The sequence below is a fragment of the Acomys minous genome (assembly GCF_964271855.1).
Source record: "Acomys minous genome assembly, chromosome: 6".
Lineage (NCBI taxonomy): Eukaryota > Metazoa > Chordata > Mammalia > Rodentia > Muridae > Acomys > Acomys minous.
In genome coordinates, this window is record NC_140487.1 from 79,847,743 (window position 1) to 79,870,705 (window position 22,963).

General features: G+C 41.0%; 1 protein-coding gene and 1 pseudogene across 2 annotated transcripts in view; both read right to left on the reverse strand.

The window, feature by feature from the left end:
* The window catches only part of JAK1 (Janus kinase 1), a 127,757-nt gene that overhangs the window by 99,218 nt on the left and 5,576 nt on the right, over nucleotides 1–22,963 (reverse strand). The window lies entirely within an intron of this gene.
* On the reverse strand, nucleotides 10,986–12,542 carry LOC311600775 (integral membrane protein 2B-like; annotated as a pseudogene). Its single transcript has one exon. The product of its transcript is annotated as an integral membrane protein 2B-like (transcript).

Consider the following 22,963-nt stretch of genomic DNA (forward strand, 5'->3'; position numbering starts at 1 on the left):
GAAAAGCAGGTTCACTGAACAGCAGGCCCCCTACACAAGAATTTTCTTACCATAGCACCTTTTGGAATCTTATCTGGTATATAGTAGCACACAATTCCATAACTTAGGGAGTACAATTTTAAATTTAATGTAATATTTCTTTCCATTAGAAAAAGATATCAGTATACTAGTTCAGAATACTACTTTGTTGTGAAAGGGAAAATTTTTTCATCAGCATCAATCTAACTGCGTACTTTATAGTTAAGAAATACATCATGAATAAACCATTCAAATAGCAACAACTAGAAATACCAATGCTTGCAAGGTGCAGGGAGCATTCTAACAGTGAAGTCGCAGAACAGCAGTGACATTCATGGATAAGGCCCCAGGTCTTCAGCACATGGCTCCATTTACGGTGTATTCTCTAGGTTTGATTTTCAATATACATGCTTTAATCTTATAAACTACAAAGCAACCAACAAATGTTTCCTGACTGTTTAGGTATACTTACTTTCATGTGAACTGAGAGGCACACAGAAAGGGGCAAATAAAAGAAAAGGGGGTCCAGTATTAAATGTAGCCTAGGCCCAGCTGGCAGTGACTTAATGCCCAGGAGATATCTAAAACCTACCCTGTTATAAATTAATATCAAACCACTTCATCTCTAGCATTTGAAAGCCTAAAAGCATCAAGCCACACAGAGGTGCCTGAGGCAAAATACTAAAAATGAACCACACACCCCAGGGAGTGTGGCTATAACCTTGTTATCACAAGTCTTTGCAAAGATTTTTGCTTCCAATTTCACTGAAACAGACCTGTGCAATCAAATTAACAGTCAAAAGTAGGAATGTGCATGGTACTGTACCCATGGCTAGTGAGGTCACAGATCTTAAAGGAGCACCTCCGACAGCCACTTTCCTAAACCATTATAAATGTCTAACTGCAATCTAAGTCCTCATCCTTAGACCCACAGGTAGTGCTTCTCCTTATGGCAGAGAGAGACCATTACAGAAAGCCACAATTGGTCAAAATGCAGAGAATAACTGACCGTGGGGTACCCAGCCTCAGCTGATAAATCCACTACACAAGCAGTACATCTAAAGCTCAAGGAACGCTCTGGAAGAAGGGGTAGAATGATCGTAAGAGCCAGAGGACCAGGAAGTCTGCAGCAAGATCGTGTCTTCTACATATGACAGGAAAGCTATACCCATAACCACAACAAGACGGCTGCCTAAACAAGGCCAGAACAACATCAATACCAGCTGCTATGTAAACACAGCTGAGAGCAATCTCAGAGTCCCACCGCTAAATGGAGAGCTACAGGTAACTAAGGACTGCTGAGACAGCGAGAACTAATCTCCCCCAGGAACGAACGCCCTAATTGGTTATCCAATAACAAGTGGTCAGCCCAAAAAACATATACATACAGGCAACTCTAAACGGCCTCAGCAAGTTACATTTGTTTATTTATTGATATATATATATATATATATATATATATATATATACACATATATATATATACACACATATGTAACTAATAATTAAAAAGAGGCCATGAGTTTGAGTGAGGAGCTGGAAAAAAAGAGGGGCAAATGGTCTAATTATATTTTAATTTAAAATAAAATAAAGTATGAGCTGGAAAGATGACTTAGCAGTTAAAAGCACTAGCAGCTCTTCCAGAGAACCCGAGTTAATTCTCAGCACCCGTGTGGCAGCTCACAAACGGCTGTAACTTCAATTCCAAAGGCACCAACATCATCTTCTAGCCTCCAAGGGCAGCAGGCACACAACATAAGATTTAAAAAATAATAATAAAATATTTTTAACTAAAAATGTGAAGTCATAGTAAATACTCATAAGTATAAGACACATGAAAGGACATGAGCAGTCAACATTTTTGTCATAAGAGGAAAAAGCTACCTCTGTTTACTTGGAAGGATTGTCAAGACTCATTACAACATACCTGGTAAACACAAAGTTTGCCTCTTCCACAGGAGAACTATCTTCCAGTCAGTCATTTAATGTGGCTTCTACCTCAAACCTCCAGAGCAAAGCTAAGAAGCCAAAAACTCAGATTGTTAGGGGTGTCTGAGGGAAAATCGAATCATTGGTAACACTGTTGTGATAGCCAAGTCCACTGGACTAAATATATACCAAGGAAGGAAAAGAATCTAAAACCTAACTAGTGGGGCTGAAGAGAGACCCAGTGGTTAAGAGCACTCTGTCTCCGAACTCATTATGTATTGGAAAACGACTTTGAACTTACTCTCCTCCTCCCAAGTTCCAACCCAATGCTTCACGCTAGACAAGCACGTTGCCACCTGATCTACCAATAGCCAAAGATCAGTGTGTGTTTTTTAGATCATGCTTGTGACTAAAATTTGGAGGAGAAAAAAAACTCTGAGACAATGCCTCTAATAGTATCCTAAGGAAGTAATCAGAAATAAATATAAAAATGGAGGTATAAATATTTATACATGTAACATAGGTCAGACAAGCAATACATAGACCCCACAGTCCAGAATAAGTTAGTCAACTCTGGTTCATCCATGCAATAAGAACTATGCATCATAAAAAGTTGTGAAATACCACTAAAAGTTATGACTCTGGGGTGAGGAAATAAGGAATCATTTGATGGAAAACTCACATAATAAAACAATTGCACACTACAATCTCCTTGAACATCTTTTCTTTTCTTTCTTTCTTTCTTTCTTTCTTTTCTTTTCTTTTCTTTTTTTTTTTTTTTTAACTCAAGGGATGTGTGGTGAATGCCTTTAATCCCAACACTTGAAAGGCAGAGCCAGGCATATTTTTGCTAGTTCTAGGCCAGCATGATCTAAAAAGTGAGTTCCATGACAGCCACAGCTATGTAACAAAATCCTATCTCAAAAACAAAAAACAGACAAAAAAATTTAAACATATAGGTTCATAAACACAGAAAACAAAGACTAAATAGTAAATGCTAAGCTCTTAACAAAACTATATATCTGTGTGAATGTCAGGTCTTAAGAATGTTTTACGTAGTTCTTTAGTTCTTAAATTTTCTTATATATTTTATTATTACTTTAATAATAATATCTTATTATTATTGAGAGAAAGTGTATGTGTATGTGCGTGCATGTGTGTGTGTGTGTGTGTGTGTGTGTGTGTGTGTGTGTGTGTGTATGCCATGCACATATGGAGGTGAGGTCTCTTCTTCCATTTTTGAGTCCCAGAGGTCAACCCAGGTCATAAGACTTTGGAAACAAGTGCTTTCACACGCTAAGTCTTCTCACTGGTCCACTGTTTTTCTAAGAGGCAATTTTGCTATTATTTCAGCTCAGTGGTATGGCAAATCTCAGTAATTGCCTAGAAAAGACCAATCATTAGGCTTTTGTCCTAACATCTCTGAAAGGATGTTAACAGTGAGTGCACAGTATTCTAACTAAACCCTAACTTGTTAAACATACAATGATTACATGAATGATCTAAAATTAATTCAAAATAACATTTTGAATAACATGTCAGTAGAAAATAAACATATCTGCATTAGTAAAGATTTCCTAAAATATATATCTTTCTTTAACAATATAAGAAGAAGGTTACAATTATTTTAAATGCATCCTCTGTAGCTTTCAAAGATTAAGCAAAAGGAAAGACGATATCAGAAGGGAAGAAGAACAAAGCCCCCGTGCAAGCCCGAGTCCTAGTCAGCACAGTCTGCCTCAGGGTTCAGCCATAACCCTTCACTGCAGTGGCTCCAGCTTCATCTCACCTTGAGAAAGAGCCACCAATAGAACTCCCTGCAAGGACAAGGTAAGGGAGGTAAATTCTGACTCAAATGCGGCCAGAACTGACAGTGACCAAAAGACACAACTGAAGACAAGCAAGCCACTGGAGGCTTCCCAACAGACTACAACAGCCTCAGCATTGCAGGCCTGACTCCACAGAGTACTCCGTTGTCCCCAAGCAGCACACAGTGGGAGAATATGGAGCTCGGGATGAGAAGTGTGAAATTTTTTCACCTCTTAAACCCAAATTTCCTTAAGTCTCAAGTGAAATGAAACCAAAGCACCCATCAGTTAGGAGCTTTCAAGCCTCTTGGGGAATGTGTTTTGGGAGGGACGGGGTGACCGTGTACAAGTGCACGTGCATGTGTGTACATGAAGCCCACAGGTCAAATTCAAAGAGCTGTCATCTTTGGTGGTGGAGAAGTGTTATGTGTGTTTTGAGACAGGGTCTCTCACTGGAACCTGAGACTGTCTGGCCAGTGAGCTGCAGATCCCCCTGTCTGCTTCCCCAGCGCTGGATTACCAAGACATACGACCAAGCCAAGTTTTTACCTGGGTGCTAAGGATTGGCTCTCACGCTTTCACAGCAAGCACTTTAACAACTAGCCCATCTCCCCAGCCCACTGCCCTTTCTTGTTACTGTTCTTAACATAATGGTTTCCTGCACTGGGTAATTATTGCATGGACATGCTAAGGAAGACCAGGAACAAAAAGAGAAGTATCCCTTAAAAGATTTTTAATAAAATTTAATAAAATAAATTTAATAAAATAAATAAATGTATTTAAACTAATAAAATTTATTTTATGAGCCAGGCGGTAGTGGTGCACACCTTTAATCCCAGCACTCGGGAGGCAGAGGCAGGTGGATCTCTGTGAGTTTGAGGCCAACCTAGTCTACAAAGTGAGTCCAGGACCAGCCAGGGCCACACAGAGAAACCATATCTCAAAAACCGGGGAGAAAAAAAATAAAAGAAAAGCATAAAGAAATGTTTTTCTTTTTTAAAACAGGGTCTCACTGTGTAGTCCTGGCTATCCTAGAAGGCATATGTATAGACCAGGTTGGCCTTGAACTCACCAAGATCTGCTTGCTTCTGCCTCCTAAAGTGCTAGAAAGGCATTCACGATCATGGCCAGAAAGAAATTTTAAAAATAACTTCTTTGTATATGTAGAATAAGAAGGAGGAGGAGGAGAAGAAGAAGAAAAGAAGAAGAAATAACTTCTTAATATACATTAATCATTTACTAAAGACCAAAGCAATTTTTGCTTGGTTATTTTTTATCAATAACTAAAGCCTGGCTGAACATTTGATACAGTAGGACACAGTATCTTCAATGTTTTTCAAAGTTGATCAATAAATATTTTGATTGTGCTAAGACTGTCACTCTAAATAACACATAGTAAAAAATGGCAGAAATAGCTTAAATATTATATAATAGGTGATTTTATCTAAACAAAATAAAACACCTAAACTAAATAAAGAGATATTTAAAAAGGCTTTTATGAAGGTTATATTACAATAGAACTTTAAAAATGTTTATGTAAGAAAAAGCCTGTAACAAAAGTTACATAATGTATATTTACATATTAATTAGTAACAAAGACTGGGATAGAATTTTATTTGTTATAAAATTACTTATGTAATTTTTTTCATTTAGTCTAACAATAGCTTCAACCTAGAAATAAATGTCAACATCAAAGGGAACACTTTTATTAAAGATTCAATCATTATTAAAATATTTAAAACCGTTTTTAAAAAGAAAAGTTTAATCATTCCTAGATGCAGCCTTTCCTTCAGACTGTGCACCCAGAACACCTCTCCCAAACAAACAGCTCCATTGCCCCTCTTTTATAGGATACCATCATTATTAATATCCAAATTAACAGACAAAGCTTAAAGAATCCTAACATCTTAGATCACCTCAAAGTCTACTTCAACTTCAGTGCTAAAGAAATGGCTCAGTGGTTAAGAGAAGTTGGTGCTTTGCCAGAGGACCCAAGTTCAATTCCCAGCACTCACAGTCTTTGGTAACTTAGGCTCCAAGGATCCAACACCCTTTTCTGAGTACATAGCCCCCATACACATGTATACATAATTAAAAATTCTTAAATAAAATCTCAGCTTCTTTGGAGCTACTTCAATAAACAAGTATTTAATTTAATTAATTCTACATGTAGCTATTTTACGAACTACAGTATTAATCAATGAAAAATCAAGCATGATGCAACATGTTTGTAATCCCAGCATGTGGGATGCTGAGATGGGAGGTTCACAAAACCAACCTGAGTCAAACAGCAACAGTCTACTAAAGCACTGGTCCACAGAGGTTCTGGCCAGTCACCTTGTTGCCACACTCTCTTCCCTCCACTGTCAAAACAGAAAATGAGCCATTTCCTGAAGCACTTTGATGTCTTCCAGTTCTTATGGCCATGTATGTTAATAACTTCAAATGTACTTATTAGGCAGCTCCTTTGAACTCAGAACCAACTGTGCTTGGGTTGGCTGACTTCATGATCTCTTAAAAAACATGAGAGCTCTAGTTCTAACCTGAAGAAAGTAAACAGAATTCACAGCCAAAAAGGAAGTAGTTCAACAGCCTTTCCGGACTCTCAGGAACTGCAGTGGCCCTTTAGATGTTCCTTTATTTTTATCTGAGTGGCGACTCTGTAGAAACAGTCCTCTTCTTGTGTTGTCTGAGTCCTGTTCCACTGTCTTTTGGGCTTTGCTATTTCTCCAGCTGAAAGATACCTGAGCTGGTGAGATGGCGCAGATAGTAAAGTGCTTGCTGCACAAGAAAAGGCCATAAGCTCCATCCCCGGGGAGGCGGGGTGGGTATGGTGGGCACATGTGTGTAATGCCCGGGAGGTGAAACCTGCCAGCCTAGCCAGTCAGTGAGACCCTTTCTCAATTTTTTTTTTTTTTAAAAAGTGAATGACCCTTGAGGACACCTGAACTGTTAACGCCTTGCCTACACACACACCAAAAAAAAAAAAGAAAGAAAGAAAATACATTAGTGAAACTTGCCCAGCACCCCTACCACCACTACCATCCCCTCTCTGAGAGAGTTCTTATGATATTCTCTAAGTTGGTCTTAAATTCCTGAGCTCATGGCAACCTCTACCTTAGCCTCCCTTGGTTTTTAGAGGACAAAACAGTCTTTTTACAGGATTCCTACTCTGTGTCAAACACAATGGCAGCAGTTCAGGATACATAAACCAGAAACAGGTAACACTTAAGCACTACAGTTATTAAGTTCTAGAACATGGACGGGTTGCCTGACATCCAAGTCTTTAAAATGTGCCACAACAAGCAGTACATGCAAATATACTTATAGTCATTTTTTATATATAATTTATTTTTATTTTATTACATTCGAGTTTTTGTTAACACAGCTCTGTGTAAGGGTGTCAGATTCCCTGGAACTGGAGTTACAGACAGTTGTAAGCTGCCATGTAGGTGCTGGGAATCGAACCTGAGTCCTCTGGACGAGCAGCCAGTGCTTTTAATTGCTGAGTTATCTCTACACACACACACACACACACACACACACACACACACACACACACACACACACTCACCCACATACAAACACAGGTTGAGGATGGTTTTGTGCACTGTGTATTCAGATGCTACTAATAGGAAATGTGCTAGAAGCTTCAGGATTTTATAAGAAACACCACGTTGAAACATGACTTTCTATCACTTGGCAACAAGCCAAGGAAATTATAAGGAAATGTCCTACTTGTTCTTTCCATAACCAAACTCCATTATCCACATGAAGCAACCCTACAGGTACCCAAAGAAATGAAATTTGGCAAATGAATGTGTTTTATTTTGCAGAATTTGAAAAATTAAAATATGTGCACATACATAGACATATACTCAGGATTTCAATGGACAACTGCTTTAAGTTCTGAAAAGGCTGATTCTGTATTTACACACTTACTAGAAGTTATGGATATTATGGGAATACCTGTACAAATTAAAACTCACAATGCTCCAGCATATGTCTCTAATAGAATGAAGTAGCTTTTTGCATATAGTGATATAAAACACTTACAGGTATACCACACAATCCTACAGGACAAGCATCTGAAGAGAGATCTAATTGTACTTTAAAAGAGATGGTTAACAAAAAACGGGGGTGGGGTAACAAAGACTCCCCCAGAGATAAATTACATAATGCTTTATTAACTTTAAATTTTTCATTGTGCAAAATGTCTGATAAGAGACATTGGATTATTGGGGGGGGGACTGCTGAACTACATCAATCTGCTTATTTCAAGGATCTCTTAGATTCAGAATGGAAGGCAAGAAGTGTGTTACACTGCAAAAGAGGTTTTGCCTTTGTTTCAATAAGAGAAGAAAGGCTATGAATCCCTTCATAATTAATAAAGGTTTCATTTGAGCAAAGGAGATCTCCTGAAAATCTTGACTGCAGACATGAAGAAAGAAACAAACAAAACAGACAAGATGAATTGCTGATCACTCTGTTTGGCTGAGGGCTGGAGAGATGGCTCAGCCCTTAAAGGCTAGGCTCACAACCAAAAATATCATAGACTGGCTAAGACATGAGAACATGTCTTTGCATAGCCAATAAATCTTGTTGGCTACAGACTCCTCAGGACTTATCATGCTATTCTTTCATATGGCACGGATGAAAATTTGTATTACACTTTGGTTATACAGTCCAAACTAACTCATAAGGAAAGGCAAATGCTTTTCCTGCTCAAAGATAAGAGAATCATCTTCAGCTGAATTGTGAGATTACACATTCCACTGTTGGAGGAGGGTCATGTGCATTGTGTTTTCAGATGCTGATTTCAGTGCCTTGGCATCTGGCACTGGCATTGATATGAATGATGAACCATCTCCTGTATCCATGTGATGTAATGAGCGTTCCCCAATTATCCCTGATTGGTTAATAAAGTTACTGAAGCCTATGACTGGGCAGAAGAGAGGTAGGCAGAGTTTAGATTCCCAGGCGTGGAGTTGGGAGACCATGAGGACAGCAGGAGAAGGAGCAGAGGAGCAGGATGAGAGAAAGCTGCAGACAAAGAAATTGCCATGGGGCAGGACGGATGTTGAGCACATGGCCATGAGGACAGACTGATGGGACAAAAGCAGCCCAGAAAGGATGACCTATTGGCAAATAACTTGAGTTGTGTAGCTGAGAGATAGCTAAATAAGCTTAGAGATTTGATGTCTGCTCAGCTCCAGGGCTTTAACGCTTATCATAAATCTAACAAGTTTCTGTGCCCTTTATTTGGAAAATAGCAGGCTAAGAAATAACTACCACTGTATTATAACCAGCAGTAATTAATATTAGTAAAATAATTAACTCCACAAGATTCCATACATATATGTATATATATACACACACACACATATATGCAGAAATGTATATTACCTTTAAAAGTTTTTATGTTTACAGAGCAAAAAGACCAGACACCAAAGAAGGCAAGACAAGTAGCCCAGATGATTCAGCCTCATAGACAGTCTCAGTAGCTATTTCCTCAAAAATCTCATTCAAAAAAACTTCTATATGGTCCAGACTGTTCCAGCCAGGACTTCAGTTAAGCCCTGCACTTTCCCATCACACAGAGACTGGACAGCAAATGATACAGCTAGCTCTCCCAGACTTGGCCTTTATTCCAATTTTTCAGGGCCCCCAAAAGAACATTGTCCACAGACAGCAGGAAGCAATTTTAAGAAAATGACGCCCCATTCCCAAAAAGTAGGATGAGTGTGTTGTGGTGGTGGGTGGTGGATATTTGTCATCATAAAGGGGGGTTGGTCACAAGTTGTTAATGTTCTTGGTCAGGGAGGAGACAAAGTAAGAGAGGTGAGGTTCAGGGGTCTCTTTCTCTCTTTTCTTTCCTTTCCTCTATCTTTCTCTCCTATCTAATGCTAGGGGGAGAAGGAGAGGGATGTAAAGAAAAAGGAGGGATACAGGAATGATAGGATAAAAGGGTAGACTATTGAATTTGCTTTTAAACTAAAGGGCAAAAAAAATGTACATTGGTATGGATCTTTGTATACTGACTTAAAGTTATTTTTGTTACAATAGGCTGCATATATGTTCCAACTTTTATATAAAATATTCTACCTATGCAACTCATTTAAAAATGTAATGTGAAGTTCTAGTCCTTAAAAGCTGCTACTACAAACTGTTTAGGATAATTAAGAAATGAAAGTTAGTAGTCAATCAAATGCATGGTCATATTAGGTACTAGATTATTTAATAACAAATAAGCTTTATTTATCCTCTTGTAAATGTTTTTAAATTTAACCAGACAGTAAATATCTAGTAACTAGCAATATTTGCCTATTCAGATATACTATAAATACAGAGACGGTCTTCAAAAACCTCAGAGATATACGAAATATGGTACTTTAAAATGTTTTATTAATAAAAGGCTTTTTGACAGTGAGATATGTCAGCTCCTAGAAGCATACCCATTCTATTTCAAAGAAGATGATGGGCATCAAAGAACCCCCATGTGGAGTTTGCTTCAGCTGGGGCAAGCTAGCCACTAGACAGGAAACTAGCCTTCTTCAACTGCAGACAGCATGCTGTCCAAGCTGTAGACAAGCAAGACATGCAGGAAAGTCAACTGCCCTGCTTTGCCAAAACAATTTAAGCAATCCTTCATAATTCCTGCTTCACAAAAAAAGACTGTCATATAATGGGCCAATTGCTAAGGAATCTTGGGTAGCCATGCAGGCAATCTACTGTCTCTGTCATTTCTATAGTTTTGGAAGCTGCTTGCTCTACTCAGGTAATATTTATCTTTCTCAGGTCTCTGATGGGGCTGAAGATTAGATAGTTACAGTCTCACATATAAACTTAAGTTGTTTACAATTTTTTAAAATGCTTTTAGATCTAAGTAGATGATTTTAAGTTGATAAATGCAAACTATGATTGAAATTGATTTAAGTACAGAACTTTGAACTCACCAAAACAGGGTAAATAGAAGAGTGCTTTCTCCAAGATTTGCCAAATACAAATGGACTGGACTTTGCAAGTGTAATTTTTACCTGATAGGTTTTTTTGCTTTCTTGTTTTGTTTTGTTTTGTTTTGTTTTGTTTTTTGGCTTTGGTTTGGTTTTTTGTTTGCTTTGGTTTTGGTTTTTTATTTTGTTTTGGTTTTGTGTTTGTTCTGGGATTTTGAGGGTTTTGTTTTTGTTTGGAGGGGAGGTTATTATTGTTTTGTTTAGTTTTGTTTTAAGGTTTTTCTTGGCTTTGCGATATTTATATTCCATTGCACAGATATGAGATATACAAATTAGTAACATGAGTTATTTCTTAAATTCCAAACATTTGTCTAAAATCTTATTATAACAGAGACCTAGGATGTTAAAATATCAAGGCTGAAATCATCCTCTAAAGTAGTTAAATGCAATTCCGAAAATACTGCACATTTCAATTAAAGGAATATTAGAGGGTAGCCTCAAATGCTAACAGACTAGGTAGCAGGGCTACGTGCATCCACAATAAGTCACTGTGGTCCTTAAACATATGCATATGACTATTCCTTGGGTACCCCTCCCTCTAGGAAGTACAGAATTAACACATAAAAATCCACGCAAGCGATTTCAAGAAATTTAAATTCTTCCTAGTATGTAAGCTCTATGGAAAAGCGAATCTTACCAGAGGACTTCACATATTTGCTAATTCAAATATCAAAGACAGCACACTTGGAAAAAAGGAAAGGTGTTGCTTTCTTTTTTTAAGATAATGGCTTTTAATTGAATTACTGAGATGAAAAGACAGCGAAGCCCTGTTTGCTACCTACATGAAAAGAAGATTTTAAAAAACAATCACTGCACAAAATACAATCAGAGGGTTATGCGGTGGCATTGAATTTCTCCCCACATTTTTCTTGACTGCTCAAGAGCAAATTAAAGTTTCCACAGCAAATTTCTTCTCAAAATGTAGAATGGTGAAACAGCCACTGGCTTCACGCTTCTGAGTACCTTAGATCGATTCTCGGCACTGCAGCTGGTAGGTTTCCATGTCCGTAACACAGTCAGATAAATGAGGAAGCCCAGGTGGTCCACAATTTCTACGGCTAGTGATCACCATGTGCTCATGAATAAGATAGGACTGGGGCAAGTAGGTCCCAGCCTTGACGTTAATAAGTAGCTCCAAAGGTTTCTGGGTGGCATAGCGATGGAAGTGTTCAGAGGAATCACATAGCACTTGTCCAGGTTAAAGTCCAAATAAGCAGTTAGTTTCTTGTTAAAGTCCTGCACAATGTTGACAGGATAGCTGTCTGCAAACTCTGGTACTGGCACGCTGATGAACTCAACCTCATCTTCCTCAAAGATCTTAATGTTCTCTTCAATTGTCTGGTAGCGAGCAGCTGGGACATCTGCAGAAGGCTCGTTCAAGATGACATCATCCTTGATGTACTTTAGCCCACAGTAGTTATTAGTACACGTCATCTGGCTGAAGGCCAAAATACTCGTACAGGTATGCTCCTCCGAGGACGACTCCAGCAAGCATGAAGGCCAATCCAAAGCACATGCACCAGCTCCAGGCCTTCCTCTGTCCAACTGGGACCGCACCGTCCAGGTCCTTGCAATCCACTGCCACAGCATGGTGGGGGGCACCGGGGGGATAATGAGCGCCTCCTCCCTGCTCTTGGGCTCGTCCTTCTTGGCCTCCTTCCGGGTTAGCACTGAGTTGAATGTCACCTTCACCACGGTGCGGCCTGTGGCGCCCCGACAGCGAAGGGATCGCGGGTGCATCTCAGGGCACGACTGTGTGGTGGAGCAGCGGACTGAGCCTCAGTGTAACGAGGATCCCGGCTTCACAGGTGGGGCATGGCTGTGGGGAGCAGCCCTGAGGAGCCTTGTTTAGTTTTTTTTTTAAGACAGGCTTTCTCTGTGTAGCCTTGGCTGTCCTGGACTTGCTTTGTAGACCAGGCTGGCCATGAACTCACAAAGATATACCTGCCTCTGCTTCCCGAGTGCTGTGATTACAGGTGTGAGCTATGGCAGATAGTTTTCATAATTGTCCTTACCATATATAGTTTATTACTGTAAGAGAAAGAGCCTTTTATTGGACTAAACTGGGGAAATGTTGGGGGATAGTTTATGCACTGTGTATTCAGACGCTGATTTCTGGGCCCAGAGACTTGGTTGCAGCCTGGATGTGGGCACTGTCATTACTATTGAAGAATCTCCTATCTCAATGTAGTGTAAAAATTGTTCTCCATCATCTCTGATTGGTTAGTAAAGAACTGGGTAGAAGAGTTGAGGCAGGACGTGGAATCATAGGAGGGAGTCCCAAGTAGAGATGAGAGTGAAGGAGTTACCAGGCCATGAGGAGGTCGTCACGAGGAAGTCGCCATGAAGACAAAGATGGAGCGAGAGCAGCCAGGGCGAGACTAAGCTGGCAGGTAACAGGGCACATGGCTGGGAAGTAGGCCAGGTCAGCATAGTTGAGTTAGAATAGTTGAGAATCTGCCCAGCTATAGTGCTTAAAGTTTATTAATAAATGTAACAGATCACCATGTCATTATTTGGGAGCTAAAGCAGGCATAGAAAAACCATACTTTTAGCCAGGCGTGGTGGCACACGCCTTTAATCCCAGCACTCAGGAGGCAGAGGCAAGTGGATCCTGGTGAGTTTGAGGCCAGTCTGGTCTACAAAGTGACTCCAAGACAGCAAAGGCTACACAGAGAAACTCTGTCTCAAAAAACAAAAAAGAAAGAAAGGAAAGAAGAAAAGAAAAAACCACACTTAGAATCTGTAGCTTAAAGATACCGCTGCTCTTTGGAAACTCCGTCCCTCAGTGATTATTAGCAAGTTGGAGAACCTTTCACACACACACACACATGCACACTGATATATATACATGGTCAAGTTTTCAAGTCAACACACAAAAGACCAAGCTAATACACAAAGTATCTGAAATACTAGATCTCTCTGCCCTGCCAAAACAGAAAACTGAGTTACAGCTAGAAAACCAGGAGTAATTTTATCATCCCAAAGGCCAGTAAAATATAAGCTAGAAAAGTACACAGAATCTCAAGGAGAGGACCTCAGAACCTGAAGGCATGACTCAGGGACTGAAGCGAAAGGTCAGCCTGTTTGATTCAACTCAGTGCAAAGCTCAGAGCCTCTGCATATCTACACACCCATCCTACAGATGGCTGCTCTCCAAGTGTGTAACAGAGAAAGGAGCATTCACCAAACAATAAGGTATTTCCTATTTTTTTCCTTAAGGGAGGGTCTTTCTGTTATGTAGCTCTGGCTATCTTGAACTCACAGAGATACACCTGCCTCTGCCTTCCAAATCCTGAAATTAAAGAGCGCAAGCAGGGGCAGGGACCAAGTGAGTTTGTTAAAATGGTCCTAACAGGCCTAGCTACTCAGGAAACAAACTGAGACCAGGAATTCAAGGCAAACAAATACTACACAAACATATCAGTTACTTTTCCAAGGACCTAAAACTACTTCAGAAACTTTAGGAACATGCTTCACGGGTCCCATTTTAAATGCCAATGCCTATAAGTGACAAGTTAGTGGTCTGTTTGCACCTAAAAAAATCCCATCAAGATCCTACTCTCTGGCTCTTACAGATATTAAATTAAATCACAAATGTAAAATACAAATCCCACAGAGGCAGGCTAAGAACTCTCAAATCAGAGCCTTATCCTCATGCACCCTTTCTCTACAGCTGGGAGGACAAGACACGCCTCAGACCTGGGAGACAGGACCAGCCAAACACTCACTGGCCCACCTATTGCCTTTTCCACCCAAGATATTTATCCCTTAACACCATGTTGTTACTATAGGTGGCAGAAATCAAGGTGCAAAAGTTACTTAGATTCCCTCCCCCATTTTTTCTGTTTTGTAGAGTCATCAGGTACTCTGTTATACCAGTTAGTGCGTTAAAACAGGAAGTCCTTGTTATCTAGTCCCAGCCCCATCCTTATTGTAAGGATTACCTTTGACATACCCTGAGCACTCATGAGATTCTGACATGGTTAAATTGTTGCCTCCTTTCCAACTTGAGAAAAAGAGCTCTACCAGTGTGTATGTGGAAAGAAGCAAGACTCTGAGGTTAGACATGGTGAGAATTCCCCAGGAGGAAGAGCTGCTCTGTTCTTGCTTCTTTGTTACATAGGTGTGGACACTAGATAGTAAAGGAAAAAATTCAGAAGACAAGAGTCCAACATCAGCTCCCCTCTGACCTCTCACAGTCCTAGCATATTGTCAACAAAGCACTGATTTCATCATCAAAGGCCTTTAGCTAATCCATGGCCCATAAGGGCAGCCTTTCGCTACCCAGGAAAGCCAACTCCATCTGCCCAACTCTGCAGGGTCGCAGTGTAGTCACCTACATCCACATCCATGACCCCAACACATATTCTGCCCCATTTATAATTCCATCACCAAGAAAGAAGAGGCAGAATTGAAGATACCTATGTAAATATAAAAGATACATACAAAAGAACCACTAGTTAAAAGACGGGTCTGTGGGCTGGGGAGATGGCTCAGTGTTAAAGCACTTGCTGTACAAGCATGAGGACCGGAGTCCAGACCCACAGAACCCATATAAATGCCAGGTGAGCATAATGGCGCATCTATAATTCTAACCTGGGAAGGCAGAGGCAGAGGATCCCCAGAGCAAGCTGGCTATCAAGGTTTATCATACAGGTAAGTTTGAGGTTGATTGAGAGACCTCAAGACTCCACACATGTGAAATGAACCCTCCATGTACACACTCATATATACACCCTTAAACAGAAAAAAAATGTATGCATACTCATGTACATCACACACATAAATACATGAAAATTGAAAAAATAAATGAGAAGATCTAATATTTGACAATTCAATCTAATAAATTTATGCTAAAACATTGTTTTAAAAATGTAGCGACCAAAAGCAAGCCAATAACTTAACTTTGAGCATGCTAGCAAGCAAGGAAACACAGTCAATTACAAAACACATTTTTCTTTTCTTCTTTTGATTATAAAACCAAAGCACATCAATTCCTCAGAAAGAATATTAATAATCTACCTGAAATTTATTTAAGGCATGAAACGGACCAAGGATACAACCAAAGTCTTCTAAAATACTTCATGAACCTTCACAAAACTCAAAGGCTGAACTTGCCCAGACTCTTTGCAGTAAAATGCCTACGCTTGCACTTCCTCATACAGTGTGTCCAATGTTTAATATCCTACACAGAGTTTAACATTTATTCAATGAAGTCCCGGTAGCCCCTCAAGGAAGGAGGTATTCCATGGGGCAGTTCCCTTCCTCAGGAACCTGTGACTGTACAACAGAGAGAAGTCTGCAAAGAACCAAAACCTGGGTACCGTGGGGTGGGGAGCAGCTAGAGAGCTGAGGCAGGAGGATCCCTTGAGTCCAAGAAATCAAGCCACCCTGGGCAGTGAGACTCTATTGAAAAAAAGACAGGGGGGGCATGCAGCAGGGGGGGAGGTAAGTTGAGATTATGTCAAAACGTGCCTACGTGGGAAGTTGGGGCTGTTTCCCATAGGGCTTCAAAAGCATAGGGCCCCAGAAATCCTACAATGACCTCAGTGAAGCTTCAAGAAGATTATCTGCCATCTGCATGGAAGACAGACTAGGAAAGAAGGCCGGGAAGGGGGCTGAGTGAGAGAGTAGGGGTGAGCAACCCAGGAAAGGAAAGCCAGTTTGAAGGCTGCAAAGTCCCAGTTCGCTGGTAAGTCACAGCTGGGGAAAAGGCTCAATCGTGAGGAAGGAACATCGCTAGGGAAGGATGATGAAGAGAGGCGGGAAAGATCGGCCTGAGCAAACGCCGTATCTGGCCTGCCATCTGTTTGTACAATCAGAAACTGATAGGCTTTTACATGTTCAAGACAAGTAGAAATACAGATTTCGGTGTCAGCACGTAAAGCTTTGGACCTCTGCACGGGCTGGTTTACATGCTACCCAGCTGTCGGCTGGAATGCCACAAACACAGAACCAGCAGTTATAACACATACTGTGTAGCCCCTGAAGCTGAGGAACACGTTATTGAGAAAAGCAGAGGGAGCTGGAGAGACGGCTCAGAGGTTAAGAGCACCGGCTGCTCTTCCAAAGGTCCTGAGTTCAATTCCCAGCAACCACATGGTGGCTTACAACCATCTGTAATGAGCTCTGGTGTCCTCTTCTGGCGTGTAGGCAGAATACTGAATAAATAATAAATAAATAAAGTTTTAAGAAAAGAAAAGCAGAGAAACTGTCCATCAGTGTGGTCATGGGTCAGAAAGAGATGGCATCAGTTTTGGTGCACTTAAATGTGACGTGTCAGCAAGTCACCAGGCCAGAAGACTGGGAGCACAGGGGCTGCTTCTACACCTGCCCTGGCTTCCTCCTACCACCTTCTGCTGCTTCTTGTACTCACCTTCCAGGCCTTTGCCAAAAGGTCGTCACTTCTGAGTTGTGCCCATGCCCCTGCACAGCCTCTATCTCCTCACTAATGCGTTCTAGTCCTCTCTCCAACATCTGAGGCCACCCTGAAATTATTTATTGACATGTCTGCTCCTTCAGGGCAGGACAGTGCCTCTTTCAGCCAAGCCCTTGTCACGAGTGCCTATGCCTCTTGTTCCCAATGCTTTGAACAGAGGTGAAATGGCTCAACCAGTGTTTGGGACAGAAAGAGCAGAGAGGAAAAGATAAACAGAAAACTAACTGGGCCCAGGCAAAAGTGGATGAGCAACATGGCTTTCAAAACACATGAACGTTGAGGAGAACCTGACTGGGGAGAGGGATGCAATCAGAGGAGGAAAACCCAAGAAATAAAGACCCAAGAGAAAAGAGCGCACGCTGTGCCTCAGACACCAGATGACAGTGGGCTGGCGTCCGCCGACAAGAAGCTTTTACATAGCAAGGGCGGGGGAAAGGTGCCAATACATGGCTGAACGGTGCCTGTGATCTCAAGGGAGCAATGTAGAGTCTGAAGATAGCAGTCTGTTTACAAAGGGTTAAAGAGTGAGTAGGTGGAAGGAAATGAAAAGATCTCAAGACACTTGGCAGCAGACTGAAGAAGAGGAGAGAGGCCCCCAGAAGCAGTGGTGAGACTTAGAATCCTATATTCTTTTTCTTTTTACAAGTGATGATACCAGCCCCAGTTTAGAACCTTCAACTTCCTCTGTTACCATTCTTTTTTTTTTAAATATTTTTTATTTAATTTTAATGTATGTGCGTTGGTGTGAGGGTGTCAGATCTTGGAGCTACAGACAGTGGTGAGCTGCCATGTGGGTGCTGGGATTGAACTCGGGGCCTTTGGAAGAGCAGGCAGTGCGCTTAACCACTGAACCATCTCTCCAGGCCCTGTTACCATTCTTGAAAGCCCAAAGTAATATGAACAAGAATGCACTGCCTGATCATGTGCCCATCGACCTCACAACCCAGCTTCTTCCCCTTTCTCTCTGTATATAGCACAGGATGTCCGTCCGACCTCGGAGCCTTCGCATGCGCTGTTTTTTTTTCTAGCCAGAGTCGTTTTTTGTTTGTTTTGCAAGACAGGGTTTCTCTGTGTAGCCTTGGCTGTGCTGGACTCACTTTGTAGAACAAGCTGGCCTCAAACTCACAGAGATCCTCCTGCCTCTGCCTCCCGAGTGCTGGGATTAAAGGTGTGCACCACCATGCCCGGCCTAGTCAGAGTCTTTATGTGTGCTTGCCTGCGTGTGTGTATATGTCTGTGTATGTACATGTCTGTGTGTGTACATGGTGGGCAAAAGGTAACATCTGATGTCTTTCTTAGTCACTCTCCACCGTGGCTTTCTATTTTAAAATGTGCACACACACACACACACACACACACACACACACACACACACACACAGAGAGAGAGAGAGAGAGAGAGAGAGAGAGAGAGAGAGAGAGAGGGAGGGAGAGAGAGAGAAGAGAGAGAATGTACATATGAGTGGACAACGTGCAGGAGTCTGTTCTCTCTTCCACCACGTGGATTCTGGGTATAGAGCTCAGGTTCTCAGGCAGCAAGCCCCTTTAACACACTGGACCATCTTCATAGATAGAAAGAATGCTTTATTAAACTCCTAGCATAGCCTCTTTCACCTTTCAGATCTTAGTGTACAAAAAACTTACTGCCTAGACCCCGCTCCCTTCTTACGGTTCCATCTTTGTCTTATAAGCAACTAGAGAGCTCCACTGACACTCAGCATAAACATCACAAATACATGTGTAACTGCGAAATTGCTGTCTTTTCTATTACAAGAGACCTAAAGGATGGAGTCAGGCCAACTTTGTTTTCACATATCAGTATCTACACAAAGCTGTTAAATCGTGAAGTATAAAACCTAAGAACATTTTTATATTGGGCAGTTTGTGTATCAGAAATGGTCTTACTGCCTAAAAGCCACAGCAAGAGGACCTACTTTCTCTGTACAGGCTAATTCAACCTATGACCCTGCCTTTCTACATCCAAGCAACCTGAGTGGAAGAATCTGTAGGCAAGCAACTGACAAGCTGTGTAAAGTGCCAGCAGACATCAGCTGAGTTTCCCCATGAGGCAACACATGCACAGTGCTCAACAAGTCAGGCAGCATTTTAGAGGGCCTCCAGCAGGACAAAATCAAGCAGTATGCAGAACTCAGGCAAAACATACCTCCTTTAGTCTAAGTTATGTAAAGTAATCCTAAAAATCCTTTTTTTTTTTTTAATCCTGAGTTTGGGGGAAAAAAATTATCTTTATAATGCAAACTTCAACTGCCAGCCTTCCTGTGTGGGGCCAAAATCAACTTTAAAAACAAGATTTTTCCACCGGAAGATACACATTTAGCAAGCACTAGCGTGCTCTCTCTCTCTCTCTCTCTCTCCCCCCCCCCCCGTCCCTCCCTCTCCCCTCACTCTGTGTGTATGTCTGTCTGTCTGTCTGTCTGTCTGTCTGTCTGGGTGTGTGTGTGACTCAGACATACCACCAGCACAAATTCTAAAGACATCATTTTACAAACAGGTCTGCCTATGTCTCTCTGTCAGCAAAGCAGGAAAGATTATTTTAAATTCTACTAATTGAAAAAAATGCTATAAATTATAGCCTTGCCACGGTCAGAGTAAATTAATTATAAAAACTATGTGAACAAGCCCACAGATATAATCATGGATAATTAGTGAACTGTTGTCAGTTCTAATACCCTTAAGCCCTTTATGATGTTATTAAAAAGAGATAGTTGCATTCATTACAAATTGTTTTTATTTCTGCTTTGTGTAGCAACATATCTTAAAGGATTACATCTAAGTTTACTATTTAACTCTCTCCAGGCAGTCTTTGCATAGGTTCAGGTGAATTCTCCTTTGCCCACTGCCCTCCACAAAGCAGACAGGGGTCTTTTGCCTTTTTCAATTTTAAATGAGAAGACAAGATTCAGTTACACATATGTTCATGTACGTGGCTGTGAAAGCATATGGATAAGAACGTGGCTGGAGAGGTGGGTCAGAAGTTAAGAATCCTAGCTGCTCTTCAGAGGACCTGGGTTCAATTCTTAGTCCCTACAGGATGGTTCACAACAGCCTGCACGGGATCTGGCCTCTGCAGACTCCTGCGTGTGTACACTGGACAAAAATTCATGAAGCAAAATATAATAATAATAATAATAATAATAATAATAATAATAATAATAATAATAATAATAGGAGGAGGAGGAAGAAGAGGAGGAGGAAGAGGAAGAGAAGAAGAAGAAATCTTTAAAATAAAAAATGAAAAGAATGGTATCAAGACTGCTGTTCAAACCACGTGTTCTTTTATCTTTTTCTTCTCTCACCAAGGAGAGAGAAGGAGATTGTTTTTGTTTGTTTTGAAAGGGAGATTCAGACAGCCTGGGCCCACGCAAGTTCTGCGTAGCTGAAAATGACCCTGAACTCTTCTTCCTGCCTCCATTTCCAAGTGCTACAGGTGTACACTACTGTGCCTGGCCTATTTTTTTTTTTTTTTACAAATACCTAAATTCAATCAATTACTCCAACAAGAATATCACTAAGAATGAGATAAATATCTCTATGTGTGCATACACATTAGGAGAAAGGAGCATAGCTCTTTCTTCAGTAAAGTATGATATATAAACAAAGCAGAAACTGTACAGTAGGAAACAACATGCATTTTTAAGTTCCTTTAAATTCCTATAAATCTTTAGGCAGCAAAGCTCCTTGGAACATTATCCCTTTATAAAATGTTTAATTTGAACACATCTCTAAAGGCATCATTTAACAAGCAGGTCTACCCGCGTCTCTCCGCCAGCAGCCCACCATTGGTAGCACGCACGGAATCAACAAAAGCTAAACAGTACTCTCACACTAGTCTTCCAAGATGCCCAGCACATTCCTCCCAAGTTGGATCTTGAACTTACATAAAAGCACCTTTCTCATTGTTTTCATTTTAAAGAAATAATGGAAAACAATTTATCTAACTTGCACGCTGTCAACATAAACAAATTCCCCATCAATGTAAACTGCCTTCATTACCACCAACACTTTTTTTTTTCAAATTTACCCACTGTTAACAGAAACCTTTCAAATATACACTATATCCGGTACTTGTAAAAGTTAAAAAAAAAAAATAAGACAACTAGAACAGTTTTTCTTCAAAGTATGTGCTGATAAAATTCCAAAATTTTTAGTAGTCCCTCAATCCTCAAATAAACTTAGAGGTAGTAGATACTGTCTCTACCCCAGACTGTGGATAAGCAACAGCCATAACTTGTTCTCAGAGCTGACTCCAGGGTCCAGGTTTAGAGCCTCCAAAACAGACAATTAGAACAAGAAAAGGTTTTGGGGAGACAGCTCGCTGTTAAAAGCACTTCCAGAGGACCACAGTTCAGCTCCCAGCACCCACACCAGGCAGTTCAAACCCCCGTTACTCCAGTTTCACTAGTCATCTTCTGGCATCTGTCGGTACCTGTTCAGTGCCAGACATTCACACAGACAGGATATCCACAAAAATGAAAATAAATCTTTACAGAAATAAAGAAGAACAAGGCTAACATGCAATAAAGAAATCTATGCTCTTCTTCTACTGGAGGTTTAAAATGGCCTGCCAGTCTCCTTCAGCTTGGACTCTAGGTACTAGGGTCTTCCACAACAGTTGTTTTCAACCCATTCCCTCAGTAAAGAAAAGATTCCTCACTGGATTTTCATTCTAAGAAAACATCTCTTTGAATCTGCTCTGGAGGAATTCTGAGAACAGCTTCTTATGCTGTCTTTGCCCCCTACTTACACACCAGCCAACCCCTAAGCAAGGTGTATGACGTGGCATCTTCAGCTACAGACCTGATCTCTCCCTCCGTTTCACTCACGCTCTACAACAAGAGCCTTCCTGGATGCTCTCCTCATCTTTACCAGGATCGGTTGCCTCGCTGTATGGTCACAGTGCCAATTTCAAGCTCTTACCCTGTTCATCCTGGGTTTCCTCTGCAATAAGTGCCCAGGCTGTTTACTCGAGCTGTGCTGTTACTCTGCATTTTCCTACCACTTCTCAATCACTAAGACAAAAGTTAGGCCTGTGCCTCTGAGGATGTGCCTTCCTGCACGGATTCTCAGCTGTAACTATGCCAGTCTCTTATGGTTCCTTATATTTATTTAATCTTTGACTGGCTTAAAAACCAGTTAAGTTGTCAGAGAACTTGATAACGTTAAAAACAAGTTAAAATGGTTTTTGCTGTACTACAGGGAAAGCATATACGGACTGCTTGCCACCTAGTTTGACTTTAGGCATTTCCTGTTTCCTGGTAGACTCCAGAAGAAGTGATAAATGGTGGATAAATAAAACATTCTTGGTGCTGGGGAGAAAGAAAGGGGGCATAGCACTAGGTAGAAGCTTACCCTGCACGGAATTCAAGTGTTTCATAGTTCTTCCATTTACTCACTTTAATCTTAAGCCCAAAAACCTCACATGCTCTCATCTTCCGCACTCATCCACTGGACAGAGGCCACAGTCCCTGACCTCTTCCTGCGCACAGACTCAAGAGCCTCTGCTAACTAGATGACCCAAAACTGCCTCACAGCCTCCTGCTCCCTCCCGAGATGACTAGGCTCTAATCAGTGCATGCAAATAAGTCTGTCACGCACCTTTTGAACATGCCCACCTTTGCCTCATGCCTTTGTTCATACTGTATGTCTTCCTAGTATCCCAGCCTACCTCAGCACAAGGGCACTCACACTCATCAAGGGCCTACTCACACGAAGCCTCTTCAAAACCACTGTATG